Genomic DNA, 17019 nt, shown 5'->3' on the forward strand with positions numbered 1-17019 from the left:
TGAATGTGTTTAAAAGAAAACAAAAAATTAAAGAAAAAAACAAAATTATCAAAGTACCCTTTACTTAACGAACAAAAATAAACGGGGTTAGAAAAAAGTACTAAAATTACAAGTTTTAGAAAACTAAAGTAGTCATTTGCAAAAAATTCAAAAACGGTACTAAAGTCGCGTAATTGAACGAACCACGGGTACGAAAATAACACTTAACTCTTATTATTATTGTAGTTATGTCATTGTTATTGTTGTGTTATGACTCTTACACATAAAATTTGCCAATAAATTAGTCAATCAAAGTTATAAATATATGGATAATATAACATAAACCATCCAAGTTTTTTTAGAACAATAATTTACAAACTCTCAAATTTTACTCCTAAATTATATAATTTTTACAACCATGAGAATTAAATCTTCACTCTTTAAGAAAGACAAAAACTTACCAACACCTTAGTCATGTTGAGCCAAGAACCTTTTGTTGACAAAACATTAAATAGTATATCTACTACAGGCTACTTTTATATACGTATACAATTAGCTAGAATTGGCTCATTATATTTAATATTGTTACATACCTAACTAACAATAAACTTAATCAACTATTTTGTGGATGATTATTTGTGATAATAAAGTTACATGACAACTGATTTAAAAACAACGAATAGTCACACACATTATGAAATTCATGTTGATCAATTATTCATGATCGTAATAGAAAACATGAATAATATAATAAACGTGTGTACTTATTATACCAGAGAGAGTAGCAACAACATCATAGTATGGTCCAGAGGACATAATTGTCAGCTTGGTTGAGTTCTCTTTTAGGGTATGTAGTTAAGGATGTGTATTAAGGTTTATGATAAAACCGATTTCCGGATAGAGAGAGGTACACGATTTTTATGCGTTTGTATGATTAAGTTATGATATTAAATTAACATCTTCCTTATATACACATGCATAAGGAGAAACCATTTATTAGCTAGTAAAAGTAATATAGTTTATCAATAATTACCAAACTAATATATAAAATGACATAATTAATATTTACATTACCAAACTAATATATAAAATGATATAACTAATTTTTCGATTTACTATTGTATAAATGATTATAATGATCATGCATAAGTATATATTATTATATATTTATTTTTATTATACAAGTAAATATTGGATTTAGTGATTACTAAAGAGTTAAGACAATCTTGAATTGTTCACACAAGCTCGTGGTCCGCCAAAATAGTATAATGAATTAATATTATTAGCATGCTCACCTACAAACGGTTTGCTCCAAGTCTCCAACCTTTCCCACCCTAGCATTAAATCTTTACACCATTTTTAAATTAGTTTTAAAAAGCATAACATTTTTATATAAAAAAGAGTGTGCTGGAAGATATGATACCGGCTGTCCCGACAATTTGGGACGGTATAAACCACGGTTTCTTGACCCATCGAGTCGAGATTGCATTGGGTCCATCCATGGTATACCCACATGACAAGTTATGTGGCCTGCATGTTAAATGATTACTAATCACATCTTTCGCGCGCCGTTAGTAGCATGTACGGTTACACCTACACTACTCCTCGACAATAACGATTGTACACACCAAGTGATGATAGGTAATTCATTCTATGGCTCGAGACAATCATGATAATCAAAGACGACAAAATCAAACCGAAATTCCAAGAACAATGTTCTTATAAATTAAACTTACTATCAAAACTAATTAAACAAAAGACCGAACAATCATATTTATAAATAAATGTAAATATTCAGGCTGGGCTGAGTTAATGGACCGAATCCCACATCACATTCACTCTCTCAATAATTTCTTTTATATATACATTGGATTATTCTAAGTATCTTGACACCTAGTGTCACTATGGTGGATGATCAAAAGAAATATTATAACGAGTTTAACGGTGTTCTATTTTGCTATTTGATGAGGCAAAAGTGAACTTCTTTTAATTTTTGTTGTTTATATATGAGACTTGATTCCAAAACCTCCCATTCTCAAACCTAGATGTTTAAAGACTTTGACTTGCCCATAATTGATGAGGCAACACTAGCAATGCTTTTTTAATATGACGAATAACAGTAGTAATAATATAATAATAAAAGTAACAATAGTAATAATTAAAATACTAATGAAGAAAAAAAAAAAAAGAAAAACCATCGGATAAAACTATAACTTGTAAATAATTGAAATATTAAAGTTTTGGGTGGGTAACTTAATGAGATGTGAAATTAGATAAAAACAGTTATATAAAATGAATTACAAAATAAAATTTAGACCATTTATACGTTAATCAAATCCTATAGATTTTAAATTAACGAAGTACGTTGTCTAAGAAAGAAACCATAATTCCTCAACAATCATAAAATCACGGTATCATTAAATAACATAATAAAAATCAAAACCAAAATCAATCTTTAATCGATTTGACGCCTCCTTATTCCATAAAGTCGATGCTTGCATTAATGATGATGGCAGTTTGTAAACATAATATGAGCCGATAATAAACCTGTTCCACAAAGTTGATGCATTTGCGTTGACGGTGGTTCGTAAACATGATATGAGCCGATTATATTCCAAAGTTTATGAACTGACATTGAGGAAGTAAGAAGAATTGACAACTAACATGATTCACGAACAAGTTCTTGCACTTAAATTCCAGATTTGTTGATCAAGAATTTAGGATTTTGGTGTGCGTGAAATCAAGTGTGAAGCATCTTTTTAAGTGTGTATAAATGGTTTAATAGTCTGAACACTTGGGATAAAAAAGAAGGAAAAAAAAGACTAGAATCAATACTATTCAAATGGTGTTAACTATATATAAGCATGCTAGAGGGATGGTCGCATGATGTGATAGGGAACACAAAACACTAACATATAAACCGGTGATGTATCATATGGTTTTAAAGGTTTAATAAAAATCTATAAAATATAGGAAATATGAAATTGTCTAGAATAAAAAGCATTTTGGGAATTTAAGTAAACAAGAAATTGATGGCTTACATAATTAGATTCTTAAATTACTTTGTTATTAATTGTAATAACTATATAATTGAAGTTGCAGTTTAGACCATCCGTACTCAACGCGTTATGGCCGCGTTTTGTCATATAACGCCAGGGCACACCCCCCCCCCCCCCCCCGCGTTTTAGCATGGTTTTTTTGTGCATTTTACACAAAACGTAGGAATGGCTTCAGTTTCAAAAAAATATAACCGTTGGGATTCGTTGGAATTAAAAAAAATAACTAAAACATACACTATAAAAACCAACCTAAACCTCATTTTTTTAACACTACTCTTCTACTTCTCTACCAAATATAACACAATTATTTATACTGCAATACTACCAAAATGTTTCCGAATAACAACCAAAATGTTCTCGGCTTCGGTCAATTTGCCCGTCAAGGCAACGCAAGCAACCAAAATCCACAACCGAACCCATCTACCGGCCCGATGGCAACCGTCTCCGTACCTCAACCCCCGCATCCGTTCAACGCACAAATGGCCGCGTACATTGCATATCTAGGAAACTCTATGCCAAATGCGGTGCCCGGTTTTCAAAACCCAACCACAAACATTTTTGCCGGTTCGGGTTCCCAACCCGATGACGAGCTCGTGCCAGATACACAACCCGTCCTGGAGACCGTCGGCTGTTCGAGCCAACACGGACGTCCGAGAAAACACCCCGTCGGCGAACCTCGGGTTAAAAAGATGGTGATACTATGGAGTCTCGACGAGTGCGTACTATGTGCTCGTGCTTGGTGCGCAATATCGGAAGATGCCAAGTGCGGTAGGTTTTTAAAATACATATATTTTTTTTTAATTTCTTAGAACAAACATTGAACTTGTAATGTTTTTATTTTTTAAGCGAACTATCAAAAAACAGGGTATTTTGGCACAAAATTAAAGAGTTGTTCCACCAACTCGGCGGGGACTCGCGTCGAGAAAAAGATTCCTTACTGTCGAAATGGGGCGACTGATGTGCTTGCGCATGCGGCTTGTAAAATATGAAGGGATGGGATGATTTGCTTTTGCACAAGATCGTGTTTTAAATTTATAAAAGTGTTTTCTACAAGACTAAACACACACAAAATAGGCAAGTGTACCTATCGTATATGTAGAATAGTATTGGTAAGAACCAATTATCGATCCCTGGACACAAAAGTTTCTAATAATAAATCGTTGCTTTACTTTAATCGAAGGTTTTAATCATTTTGGGGTTAATTTTTGAACTTTTTTAAAATATAAATACTTATATATAATGTATAGGTGACCAAGACAAGAGATTCTAAATGAGTTGTTCAATTATGCGAAGGTTATCATCTAAGATCAAGAATCCACTCCATTTTAGCATTGATAATTAATATTTGGACATGTGATAAACTTGCCATAGAAATACATGATAGATAGCTCCTTAAACCTTAAGTGAGCATATTTGGCACTAAGGAGATAGCATGCGCATTTTAAAGTCCACCCTTTCCTAATGTCATGCCATCTCAATGATGTCAATTTAAGTTGGCAAGTAGTTTCGTAAAGTATAAAGATTAGGATTGACTTTGATTTCTCAAATACAAATTCTAACAACTTCGGGTGGTTGTAGTTCATCACACAACCTCCCCTTGATTGATTTATGTAGGTTATTATTACACATTCCGTTAACATATGATTTCTTTAACTAAAATGATATCCTAAGCAAAGCTATTTTCGGATTACCAAGACTTAGAAAAATACATCATAACTTATATCTCATCATTTCTAAGTACAATATAAGGATCCATGTTACGTTAATGTATCAAAGTATTTCTATCTTTCAAGAACATGAATCGATCATGAACGATTGCCAATAGAATTGACAACCACCAACTTTGAATTAGTGATTTAAGATGGTGAAATATTTCTCATCAAAAGATAATTGTAATATAACCATGTAGTTTACTAGACTACACCACATGTCTTGGTTAATTATCAAGTAAAACAAAGCTTCTTCATAGATTTTAGATGGTAAAAGGAGTTTAGCTCATAATGAGCATGATGATAAACATTAAGATGAATGATGATAACAAATTCATGATTAAACTTGGAATGATCTAACCAAATGTAGATGAATCTTCCTTCTTAATGATGTTAATGATGGTTGATGATGATGGTTGATGGTGATGACCTCCAAGCCTTCAAACTCTTCACTAGATCTTCAATATGAGTGTTAGTGTGTGTTTTTATAAGAGAGAACCGGATAGAATTCTTTTCAAGGCACACCCTTCAAATGGCACAAGAGCCTCTATTTATAGGCAATCTGGAGTGTGAAGCACGGCCCCTTGCTTAGTGGGCACGCCCCCGTGCATTTTTATGACATGTGCCAGATTTGTTTTGTCTTTTCTGAAAGGTGACCACGGCCCTGTGGTTTTTAGTGACATGTACTAATTCTTTTTTTTTTGTCTTTTCTGTGTTAACGTCCATGGCCCCGTGGTTGGTAGGCACGGCCCCGTGCTTTTGCTTCCAGATTTTGTCTTTTCTTGTGTTCAGAAGCATGGGGGCGTGTTTCTTAAGGCATGGGGGCGTGTTTCTTTGTTTTCTTGTGTTTTCTTCTGTTTTTCTTCGTCTTTTTTACTTGTCTCTTCGTTTGGGGCTTGGTTTCACCTAAAATTATATTTTATTATGATAAGTAGCCATTTATGCTATGTTATTTGATAGAAATTGCAGTTTTTAGAGATTATTTGATGCCGAAAATATGTATATTTCTATGTACATCAATCATCCCCACACTTGAACATTGCTTGTCCTCAAGCAATCTTCTTATAAATATCCTCTAAAAACAGCAAGGTTAGATTATAACCATCCCTTAAGTGAGCTCCAAGAAGATGAAACAAAATAACCAATTTTTATGTTAGTTATAAATAAGAAGTAACTTTTGTTTTTATGAGCTTCGGTTTATGCAAAACGTCACGTTCTCACAATGTTCACTCACACTCGGTTTTATATCTGATCATACCTGTGATGTATGTATGTGAACGCTCTTAGTCAAAATGCAACCTGTGATAAATAAGCTTGTAAGAAGTTCAAATCTCCACCTTTTAAAGGGTTGCATAGATCAAAAGGTAAAATGGGTTGGTTTTGTGTAAGTAGGGTTTTGGTATTTTGTGGTAGTTCAAGGGTTACTGAGGATGGTAAATACAACTGATTGTCGGGAGTCTTGAGATGTCTTCAATGGTTAGCTCATTTTCTTCGAAATATATATATATATATATATATATATATAATTTTTTATCATATACCTAATGACACTTTTTAGGTCAGATCATCAAGACCAGTTTTATCGAGGATGTGGATCAATTCTTCCTCAATCCTGTTCTGAACATAACTCCCAACTCTAATGGATCGTTCGCTTTGAGCCTAATATCCCCCACCCTCATTAGTTCGGTATATTCATGCTGAGACTGAGTTTGACTTTTTCTACATCTTCCTTCGTGGGACCAGTTTCCACAACCTAAGCATCGTTCATATCTTTTTGCTCATCTCTTCATTGCGTTTTTGGAAATTCCACAGAATGGTGGCCTTTGTTCATCTTGGCGCCACTTTTTCCTCACCTCATTGCTAAAGAGAAAGATTCTCTCCATAAGTTCTAGAGGCAACCTAGGTTTTGTGAAGTGTATGCAGCAAAGGAAATTGAAATCTAAATAATGCATTTCCAGTTCTTTAGGGTCTGCCGGTAAAAGACCAGTGTTGTATTTTACCGGTGATAGGGATAAAATAATAGGGTTTTTGGTCAAGGTTTTCGGGTTTTGTAATTTGGCAATGGTGTCACACCCCGGCTTAGGGCCTAGGCGTATGACTAATAGTTGGTATCTGTTTTGTAAATACATCAGAGTTGCGGTTTATTTTAGCAGAAGAATTTAGTTATAAAATATTATAATTAATTTGAAAGCTACTCGGATAATAAATACCCGAGTGTTTGAATATAAATCATGTTTCAATCTTATTTTTAATATTTTGATAATTTAAAAATAAGTCATCTCTACCTTGTGAGCGTCTATCTTCATGAATGACTAAATCCCTAGCTTGCTACCTGTGCTAATCTGTTTCCCTGAAATGTGAGAAAAAATACGCCAGCTATATGCTGGTGAACACGTATGACTCTATAAAACATTTTGAATGACAATTACAATACAATCATCGTTTTCTTTACACTCAGCAGATGCACGACCACATCTGGGATTTGTACCACTCCCCTACACACACACAATTGTTCCCCCGAGCTATATGCGTATAGCCCCTACAAGGAGAACTAGTTATGACCGTTAGCCCGCGGCCACCCCGGCCATTGATTGATGGACTGAACAGTTATGTTTGGATCCAGACACATGTGTACTCGGTCTGAGTTGCTTTTATTTTCTATATTGTATTATAACGTTTAAAGATCACATAATCTTATGTAAACATTGACTGACTCGTTAAGACAAACACCCGTTCATCTTTATCGAGTATAAATATGTTTTGACTGATTGAAAAGGTTAACGTATTCACCTGTGACTGTCTGTTCTTATTGATATGGTGATCTCGTTTGAAACCTTGACTGTGAATGATTGATTGATTGACCTATTATAGAATAGGTTTATATAAATATCCGGATCGTCATCTGATCCAGCTACAGACCCTTAGTCTGGTTTTGATAGCTTAAACCTTGATTGATCATTTGTTTGAATGAAATATTTAGACTTGTAGTCTTTTTGTTTAATTACTAAATCATATGTTGAGTTTCTTCTTCATGAAGAAACATCTATAATCTGTTTCTTCTTCAAGAAGAAACATTCATTGACTGCTAGTATTGAATGTAAAATCTTATGTTTCTTAATCATAAAGAAACAATGTTTTTACTATATTCCTTGTGTATGAAATGCTACGTTTCTTAATCGTTAAGAAACTATATCTTGACTATATCCTTAAGAATGAAAAACATGTGTTTCTTAATTGTAAAGAAACATTACTATAATCCTTTGTATGTTTAAAAGCTTATGTAAACATAATTATGATCAAGGTTTGGGCTATATCCTGACTGTGGTCTAAGCCATATAATATAATAATAAAATAATGACTTAGGCAGAATCCCTACCTTACACAGGTATTCGAGATTCTATTACTAAGATTGATCAAGCAGCACTTCCACTCTCTATCGCGTTCTAGAGCTTAGACTATTGGAACCTCAGATCTTGGCACGAACTTCAAGGTTGACACGCAAAATGAGGTGACATATGGTGTTTTTTGTGTCGTGTACGTACTTAGAGATTAATTATCGGGTTATTTTCGGTGGCACGCACTTCAAGGTATCGTCGGTATATGGCACGAATTACGAGTTAATGATTGTCGGGTCGGCATGGAAACCGAGGTAGTGAGAGAGTGATTCTAGAGAGAGAAAGTTATTTGGTGTGAGAAATGAATGAGTCGTGAGCCTCCTATTTATAGGCTGACTTCGCAGCCCATCGCGATACACGATGGGTCTTGGTAATCCCGTCACGTATCGCGGCGCCGCAATATATACGCCGCCATACTACAAGCTGACACGTGTCCGATGACTCATCAAGGTCCATCACGATACGTGATGACCTGTGTTTTGGGCTCATCGCGTAGCGCGATGGGTCCCTGAACTCAAATTTTCACTTTTAGTCCCTTGTCTTTTGTAGCTTGTCACGTCTAGGTTTAAATCTTGTTATCCAAAAATACTAAGTCGGCTCTCAAAGCGGCTTCCGGCGATGCGAGTGTGCGAAGTGCAAAGTGCGCCATCAAAGCGCCACATTGCGCCCATCGCCCAATGCCCTTCGTCCGGCCCATGCCCGAGCCCGAGCCCGTGCGCGTCGGGTGCTTCGCATCCTCCGCTAGGACCACTGGTGCATGCTAGGCATATAATAATATTGTAATGGAGACTCTCTTCCTTATAAAGAGCTCCCATTTCTTTACCACTTTCCATGTTGGATGAGATTACATTCCTTATTTATATCCACGTGGAATGCTTCCACTTTCTTACATCTTTCAATGCGGGATGGAATTTCCTTATTCCATATCCTTAACATAAGATAACTTTATTTATGGGATTTTTATTTCCTTATCTTGTTTTCTTTTATTTAAATTTTTCCCAACACTTACTTTAGGGAATAATTTTGGTCCATCAACTTTACTTAGTTGTCAAATTTGGATCGAAATTTTGGGGATGTTACAAATGGGTTTGATGGAATTGTGTCAATATTACCTTCTTCCTTATACAACGCTTCGTGCGATCTTGAAATGAATAATTGCGACAAGTTCTAAATCACACGAAACATATGACTCACTCAAAGCTTCCGATATAATATTTATATGGCATGAGGTTTATCTCACAGTAACGGAGGAATTGGGTATTAACGCCATATTTTGCATAAATTTATTCTCAATATTACAAAACTTCTTTTTTACTTTTTCACTTTTTTGTAATGATTGGTTATTTGCAAAAAATTTTCTTGTAATTTCTCTTTAGGTTTTTGAAATAATATTTGTTTGCTGCAAAAATATTTGTTGATTTAGAGAATTTTTATAATTAATTGAACAAACAATTGGTCAAGTAATTCTCCTCCCCACACTTGAATCTCACATTGTCCTCAATGTGAAAAGATTCATGAAAATATAAAAATTCTAATTGAGTATTATGGGTTTAAATGGAAAGTTACTTCTCTACGGGTTAACGAAATTTTGACAGAGCGTCCCCTGTTTATCGTTCATTTTCCTGTTTTTGTACATGTATAATATAAAACTGCAAACAACCACAAACAAACAAGCATAAACTGCTGAAAATTGGGTATGGAATCATCCATCCCTTGCCCTATCGGGCTAAATTAGTACCTACCATAATGTCTTTGGCACCCACGACTATAAAAGTATCCAAACCAGCACATAAACAAACAAACAAGTACGACAGAAAGTAAATTGTTTAAAACACACATAAGAATGTCATAAAATACTACCATCCCCATGCTCGTGCCCGACCTACCAGTGTCGCCAGTCATCAGTTACCCGTGTCTGGGTCAAATGGTCCTCACTGCCTGTCCATGCGATAGCCCAATCGTTCAATATCTCGCCTCGTTTCTTCATACTCGGCTGCTCGCTGTGCATCGGAGGCAGCCATCTGCTCTGTAATCCTGTTAAATGAAGCGGTAGTGTTAGTTGAGAATTGATCGATAAGTCCATATATACCCTCCAAAGAGTATCGGCTGTCGTGTGACGAGCCAGGGCCGGCCCTTGATTAAGACGGGCCTCCTGCTGATGGTAAGTTCGGCGGCGGCTCTGTCTGGGTGGTGATGTCCTTCTCTCAGGTACATCCTGTATCATCATCTCTGCTGGGTCTTCGGGATCCCAAACCTGGTTGTACTTATCACAAAATCTCCACACCTCGGGGTTTCGTCCTATTCATTGAATCATTTGCATGCATTCACGATAGTCAAGGCTGAGGGCAATCGGATCTGGGCTTCTGGTCCCTTCGGTAGCTCGCATCACGTCCATTGAAGACTAGGAATGCGTGAATGTCGTCTCCATACTCAGACATCTGCAAATTAAACCCAAATTAGTCAGAATTCGACAAAATTTATCAATGTGCTGGAACAGAGAGCAAAGCACGGTGGAGTGCTTTCAGAAGCACGGCCCCGTGCTGTTGCTACTGTTTCAGTTTCCTTTGATTTTTGACTTTTTGTTGACCACGATTCGTGTTGTTTTGGGGCACGAGTCGTGTTTTTAATACTGACTTCTACCTTATTCAGATTCGAACCCTCGTTTCTAACCGGTTATACCAATTAGGTTTAATGGTGTATCGGGTATTTATGCTAACACCAAAAACCCGAATTATCTCTATCAATTAAACCCTAGCCGTCAAACATTCAACAATCTATTCATCTTATACTAGCAAAATAACCCATATCCTTTTCAGGTTTTGACCTGATTTGATCGATTTGAGTGATTTTAGGGTTAAACTAAACCTAGAATGATGAATTTGAACAATGCAATTGTTAAATTAACATACCTTAGGTTTTGAATTGAAGATTTGATGAAGAAATTAGCGAACTATTGGATGGTCGGCGGTTTTCGGTCCAGAAACGTAGTGAATGTTAGGGTTGGTGGTTGAAAAGGGTTATTTTAATAAGTTAAAGTTCGTAGCTGCTCTGAATCAAAATCATGGCGCCGTGCTTTTAGAAGCACGGTACCATGCTGCATAGTGCAAACAGTATTTCTTTTGATTGTTGTTTATTTGTCGAGCTGGTTCGTCTTTAACTGGTTTTATTATTTGGTTAGTTTAACATAGTAATTAAAAATCCTAAACGTTATTAAAACATGAAACATAAAACTAAAGACATAATTAAACATAGATAAAATGAAAAGTACATCAACAACTCTCGGATCCTAACACATAGTACTAGCGGGAACAACTTCAACATGAAACAAAGTCGGAACTTCAACGACCACCACTTCCGAACAAGTCCTGGATGTGTGGTGGTGCTCGTTTGGCTTCCAAAAGTTCGTCAAGCTTTTTGTTGAGCGTAAAGATTTCTCGATTGAGAAAGTTAAGTTTGGAAGTCACATCTTTGTGGTGGTCATCCACAATATGGAAGTTCTCAAATCTAAGCAGGTCGACTTTGTTAATTAACTCGACTACTCGAGCTTCGTTTTGAATGTTGCTCTCAACTTGATCTTTTTTGATGCATTGGAGTCTCATGACCTCCTCCTCAACGTATGAGGAGGATTCATGTTGTTTCCCCTTTCTTACTGTCCTCAATTCAACCCTTTTCACTTCCATTTAGGTTAGTTGTGTTTGGTGTGAATGGAAAAGTGAGTTTATGCATGCATTATATAGAGACTGGAAAGTTGAACACGGCACCATGCTTTCAAAAGCACGGCCCCGTGCTGCTAGGGGAATAAATGTTTCTGATTCAGAGAATTGTACGGAGTCAGCGAGTATCATGCTAAAGATTCTGGGGTGACCACGACCTCATGCTTAGGAAAGCACGGCTCGTGCTTTTTGTCACGGTGAATTTTCTTGTAATTTTTAGCAAGATGCGAGATCTGGAATTCTTAGAATGACGTTTATTATGATTAGAAGTTTGGTCATCTAAAAATTACTTTTCATTAAAATAAAAGTCCTAGAACAATTACGGGATAAGCCCGGTTTTCCTAGATATAAGAAAATATTCGGGTTAAGCCCGAAGTCCTAACACATTGTGCTTAAAGCACTTGTTCACACATAAAAACAGAAAGTTAATTTTCCTAGATTTCCCCAAAAGGCTCTCCTCCTCCGAATGGTCCTGGTGGTGGAAAATACGTGAAACCGAGAACTTGAAACTGGAGTTGTTCATTGATGTCTCGAGTTCCATTTTCGTGTTTTCCACTGATTCGGTGAGTTGATCGAGACGCATCTCAGCAAGGAGATTCATTTCGGTGAGTTCTTTAACGAGTTCTTGAAGTTTCAAGAGAAGCTCGGTTTTGGAAACATCGCGGGCATCGTTTCTCGGGTGTCGGGAAACGGGGATTGCTTCACTCATCTCAGTTGGCATGTTGAATTTTCAGAGGTTATTGGTTTGGTTTTGGTTGGTGCAAGGAATACAATGACACATGGTGCCTTTTATAGCCAACCAGCGAGCCAAGCACGGCCCCGTCCTTTTGGAAGCACGACGGCGTGTTTTTGTTCTAACAATTCTGTTACAAACCAGTCTGACTGAGATTTTTGCAGCAAAGATGCCTGTCCGCGATTTTTGGCACGGGACCGTGCTTTTGGGAGCACGCCCCCGTGGTTTTCAATAATTTTTTTAAAGGATAATTATTTACAAGGCCTAGTTTTGTGAAGGTCTTGGCCAGACCTTGCTTTCTTTGATTTCCTACTCAGGGATTTGGAGGGTTAATACCTCCAGAATTTCTTCAAATGGACCATCGATATATGGCTTTAATCGATGTCCATTTACTTTGAACTTTTGGCTATTCAAATTTAAAATTTCAATTGTCCCATAGTCAAAAACTGATTCAACTATGTATGGACCTGTCCATCGAGATTTCAATTTTCCTAGAAAAAGACGTAGACGAGCGTTGTATAAAAGTAAACGGTCGCCGGTTTGAAATTTTTTGTCTCCTTTCAAATGGTTGTCGTGTAGGCGTTTAGTCTTTTCCTTGTAGGACCATGAAATTTCATAGGCCAATGTTGTTAGTTCCTCGATTTCACGAATTTGATCTTCCCGGTTTATGCCGGCGGACGTAAGATCAAAGTTCACTACACTGAGGGCCCAGTAGGCTTTGTATTTTAATTCTACTGGTAGATGACATGCCTTCCCGTAAACAAGTTTGAATGGTGTTGTTCCTGTGGTGGTTTTGTAAGCCGTCCTGAGGGCCCACAAAGCGTCATCTAACTTTTCTGCCCAATTTTTGCGATTCATTCCTATAGTTCTTTCTAAAATCCTCTTGATTCCTCGATTTGAGACTTCTACTTGCCCACTGGTCTGAGGGTGATATGGTGTTGCCAGTCGTTGTTGAACTCCATATCGTGCTAAGACTTTATTCATTAGAGTGTTACAGATGTGGGTACCTCTGTCGCTGATTAGGGCTTTTGGAGTGCCAGATCGTGAAAATAACCTTTTCAGAAATCTTACAACCACTCGAGCATCGTTAGTGGGAAGAGCTTGTGCTTCTACCCACTTAGATACGTAATCGACTGCTACAAGGATGTATTTATTTCCAAATGAGTTAGGTAATGGGCCGATGAAATCTATTCCCCATACATCAAAGATGTCACAAATTTGAATGCCCTTTTGAGCCATCTCATTTTTTGATGAGATGTTCCCGGCTCTTTGACAAGTATCGCATGCTTGGATCAAAGTATGTGTATCTTTGTATATGGTGGGCCAGAAAAATCCTGCATCAAACACTTTTCTGACCGTAGTGGCAATACCATGGTGTCCACCAGTTGGTCCTTCATGGCAGTGTTTGAGAATGTCTAAGGCTTCCTTGCCTGCTACGCACCTACGAATGACTTGATCAGCACCTATCCTAAACAAGTATGGATCTTCCCAGAAGTAAAACTTAAGGTCGAAGAAAAATTTCTTCCGCTTCTGATGAGTAAGCCCTTTTCTTAGGATTCTACAAGCTAGGTTGTTTGCGAAGTCGTCATACCAAGGGCTTTCGTCTTTATCTTCTATGACGGCTTGAATGTGCATGAGAATTTCATGTGGGAAATTATCGTTGATAATTTCTTTGTGAAGTTCTTCAGGAGCTGGACATTCTAAGCGCGAAAGGTGGTCTGCGGCGACATTCTCTGCTCCCCTTTTCTCCTTGACTTCAATGTCAAATTCTTGGAGTAGTAGGATCCATCGGATGAGACTGGGTTTGGCATCTTGTTTGTTGAAGAGGCAAAGTATTGCGGCATGGTCGGTGTAAACTATGGTTTTGGAAAGAACTAAATGGGATCTAAAATTTTCAAAGGCAAATACTACTGCTAGTAACTCTTTTTCTGTTGTGGTGTAATTTTTTTGTGCATCGTTCAGAGTTTTACTTGCATAGTAAATTGGGTGAAAGTGTTTTTCTTTGCGTTGTCCGAGTACGGCTCCAACTGCAAAGTCATTTGCATCGCACATGATTTCGAATGGAAGGGTCCAATCGGGTGTAGTCATGATTGGTGCGTTGACAAGTTTGTCTTTTAATGTGTTGAATGATTTAACACATTCTTCAGAGAAGAAGAATGGTGCGTCTTTCTCCAGAAGTTTGGTCATAGGTGTTGAAATTTTTGAAAAGTCTTTTATGAAGCGACGGTAGAAACCTGCGTGACCTAGAAAACTTCTAATGGCTTTGACTGAAGTTGGCGGTGGAAGTTTGGATATGGTTTCTATTTTGGCCCTATCAACTTCTAGTCCGTCTTGAGAAATCTTGTGACCGAGAACAATGCCTTCCTTTACCATAAAATGGCATTTTTCTCAGTTGAGCACTAGATTTACTTCTTCACACCAAGCTAACACTTTGTCTAGGTTTTTCAGACAATGATCGAATGAGTCTCCGAAGAATGAGAAGTCATCCATGAAGATTTCCATAGAGTTTTGGATCATTTCATGAAAGATGGCCACCATGCAACGTTGGAAGGTGGCTGGAGCATTAAATAATCCAAATGCCATTCTTCGGTAGGCGAAGGTTCCATACGGACATGTAAAAGTGGTTTTCTCCTAATCTTCAGGAGCAATGGGAATTTGGAAATATCCGGAAAATCTGTCAAGAAAACAGTAGAACATTTTTCCATATAATCTCTCACGCATTTGATCGATGAAAGGAAGTGGAAAATGATCTTTTCTTGTGGTGTCATTAAGCTTCCGGTAATCAATGCAAACTCGCCAGCCTGTGATGGTTCTCATTGGTATTAACTCATCCTTCTCGTTCATTACAACAGTCATTCCTCCCTTCTTGGGTCCTACTTGAACGGGACTATCCCAAGGTGAATCTGAAATTAGGTAGATTAATCCGGCATCAAAGAGTTTGATTACTTCCTTCTTCACCACATCTTGCATGTTGGGATTGAGACGTCTTTGAAGTTGGACCACGGGTTTGTATTCTTCCTCCATGAGAATTTTGTGAGTACAAAAGGAGGGACTGATGCCCTTGATATCCGTGATCTTCCATGCAATAGCCTTCTTATGGTTTTTAAGAACCTTAAGAAGTTCGTCTTTCTCTTCTTTAGAAAGGTGAGATGAAATAATTACTAGGAGTTGAGAGTCTTTTTCTAGAAAGGCATATTCGAGATGTTTTGGTAGTTTTTTTAACTCTAAAGCTGGTGGTTCTTCGATTGATGGTTTTGATTTTTCATTGTTTTCAGTGATTTCATATATCACTTCTGCTTCTTCGTGGTAGTCATTATTAAGATTTTCGTTTTCTAAAATGGGTTTGATGAGTGTTTTGTCTAAGACTTGTGTTTCTAGTGGTGTATTGATGGAGGAATCTTACATATAGCAACTTACGATGGAATCTATGATGTCAACGCCGTATAATGTGTCATCGTGATGTTGCGGATATTGCATAGATTTTCCTATGTTAAAAGTGATTGCCTCGTCATTGACCCTGAGAGTGAGTTTGCCGGTGCAAACATCAATAATAGCCTTTGCGGTGGCTAAAAAGGGTCTTCCTAAAATCAGAGGTACACTTTTGTCTTCCTCCATGTCTAGAATTACAAAATCTACTGGGAAAACAAACTTGTCAATTTTGACAAGCATGTTTTCAACAATGCCCCGAGGATATTTAACAGATTGGTCATCTAATTGAATGCTCATGCGGGTGGGCTTTGGTTCTCCTATCCCTAGTTTTGCAAAAACCGCATAAGGCATTAAATTAATACTAGCTCCTAGGTCAGTCAGGGCATTGCTAACAGACAAATTTCCTATAAGACAAGGGATAGTAAAGCTCCCTGGATCGGTCATCTTTGTTGGCAGCTTGTTTTGGAGGATAGATGAACATTCTTCACTTAGGGTGACATGCGAGAGCTCCTCCAGCTTCCTTTTGTTTGTCAGCACTTCTTTGAGAAACTTGGCATATTTTGGCATCTGAGCAATAGCTTCGACAAAAGGGATGTTGATATGGAGTTGCTTACAGAGTTCTAGAAACTTCCCGTACTGAGCTTCCAATCGTTCCTGCTTCAGTCTTCCAGGGTATGGAATGTGTGAAACATAAGTTCGGACTGGCTCCTTGGGCTGTACTGTGCTTGTTGGGGTCAGCCTCTCCTGTGTTTCATCAGGAGATTTCTTCTTCATAACTAGTTCTGAATTTGGTGAGACAACAGTGGTCGTACCGCTTCTTAGTGTAACGGCGTTAGCTGTTGCATTCGAGTTGATGATTGTGTTGCTTGGAAGAGTGCCAGGTGGTCTTTCGGATAATTGTCGGACAATTTGTCCGATTTGAGTTTCTAGGTTCTGAAGTGATGCTTGCTGACTTTTGAGATCGGCTTCATGTTTTAATAATACTCCGCTGATATCAACAGC

The sequence above is a fragment of the Bidens hawaiensis genome, unplaced genomic scaffold, assembly GCF_021521415.1.
Source record: "Bidens hawaiensis isolate Kalapana, Puna unplaced genomic scaffold, B.hawaiensis_p1.1 tig00006968_1, whole genome shotgun sequence".
NCBI classification, from domain to species: domain Eukaryota; kingdom Viridiplantae; phylum Streptophyta; class Magnoliopsida; order Asterales; family Asteraceae; genus Bidens; species Bidens hawaiensis.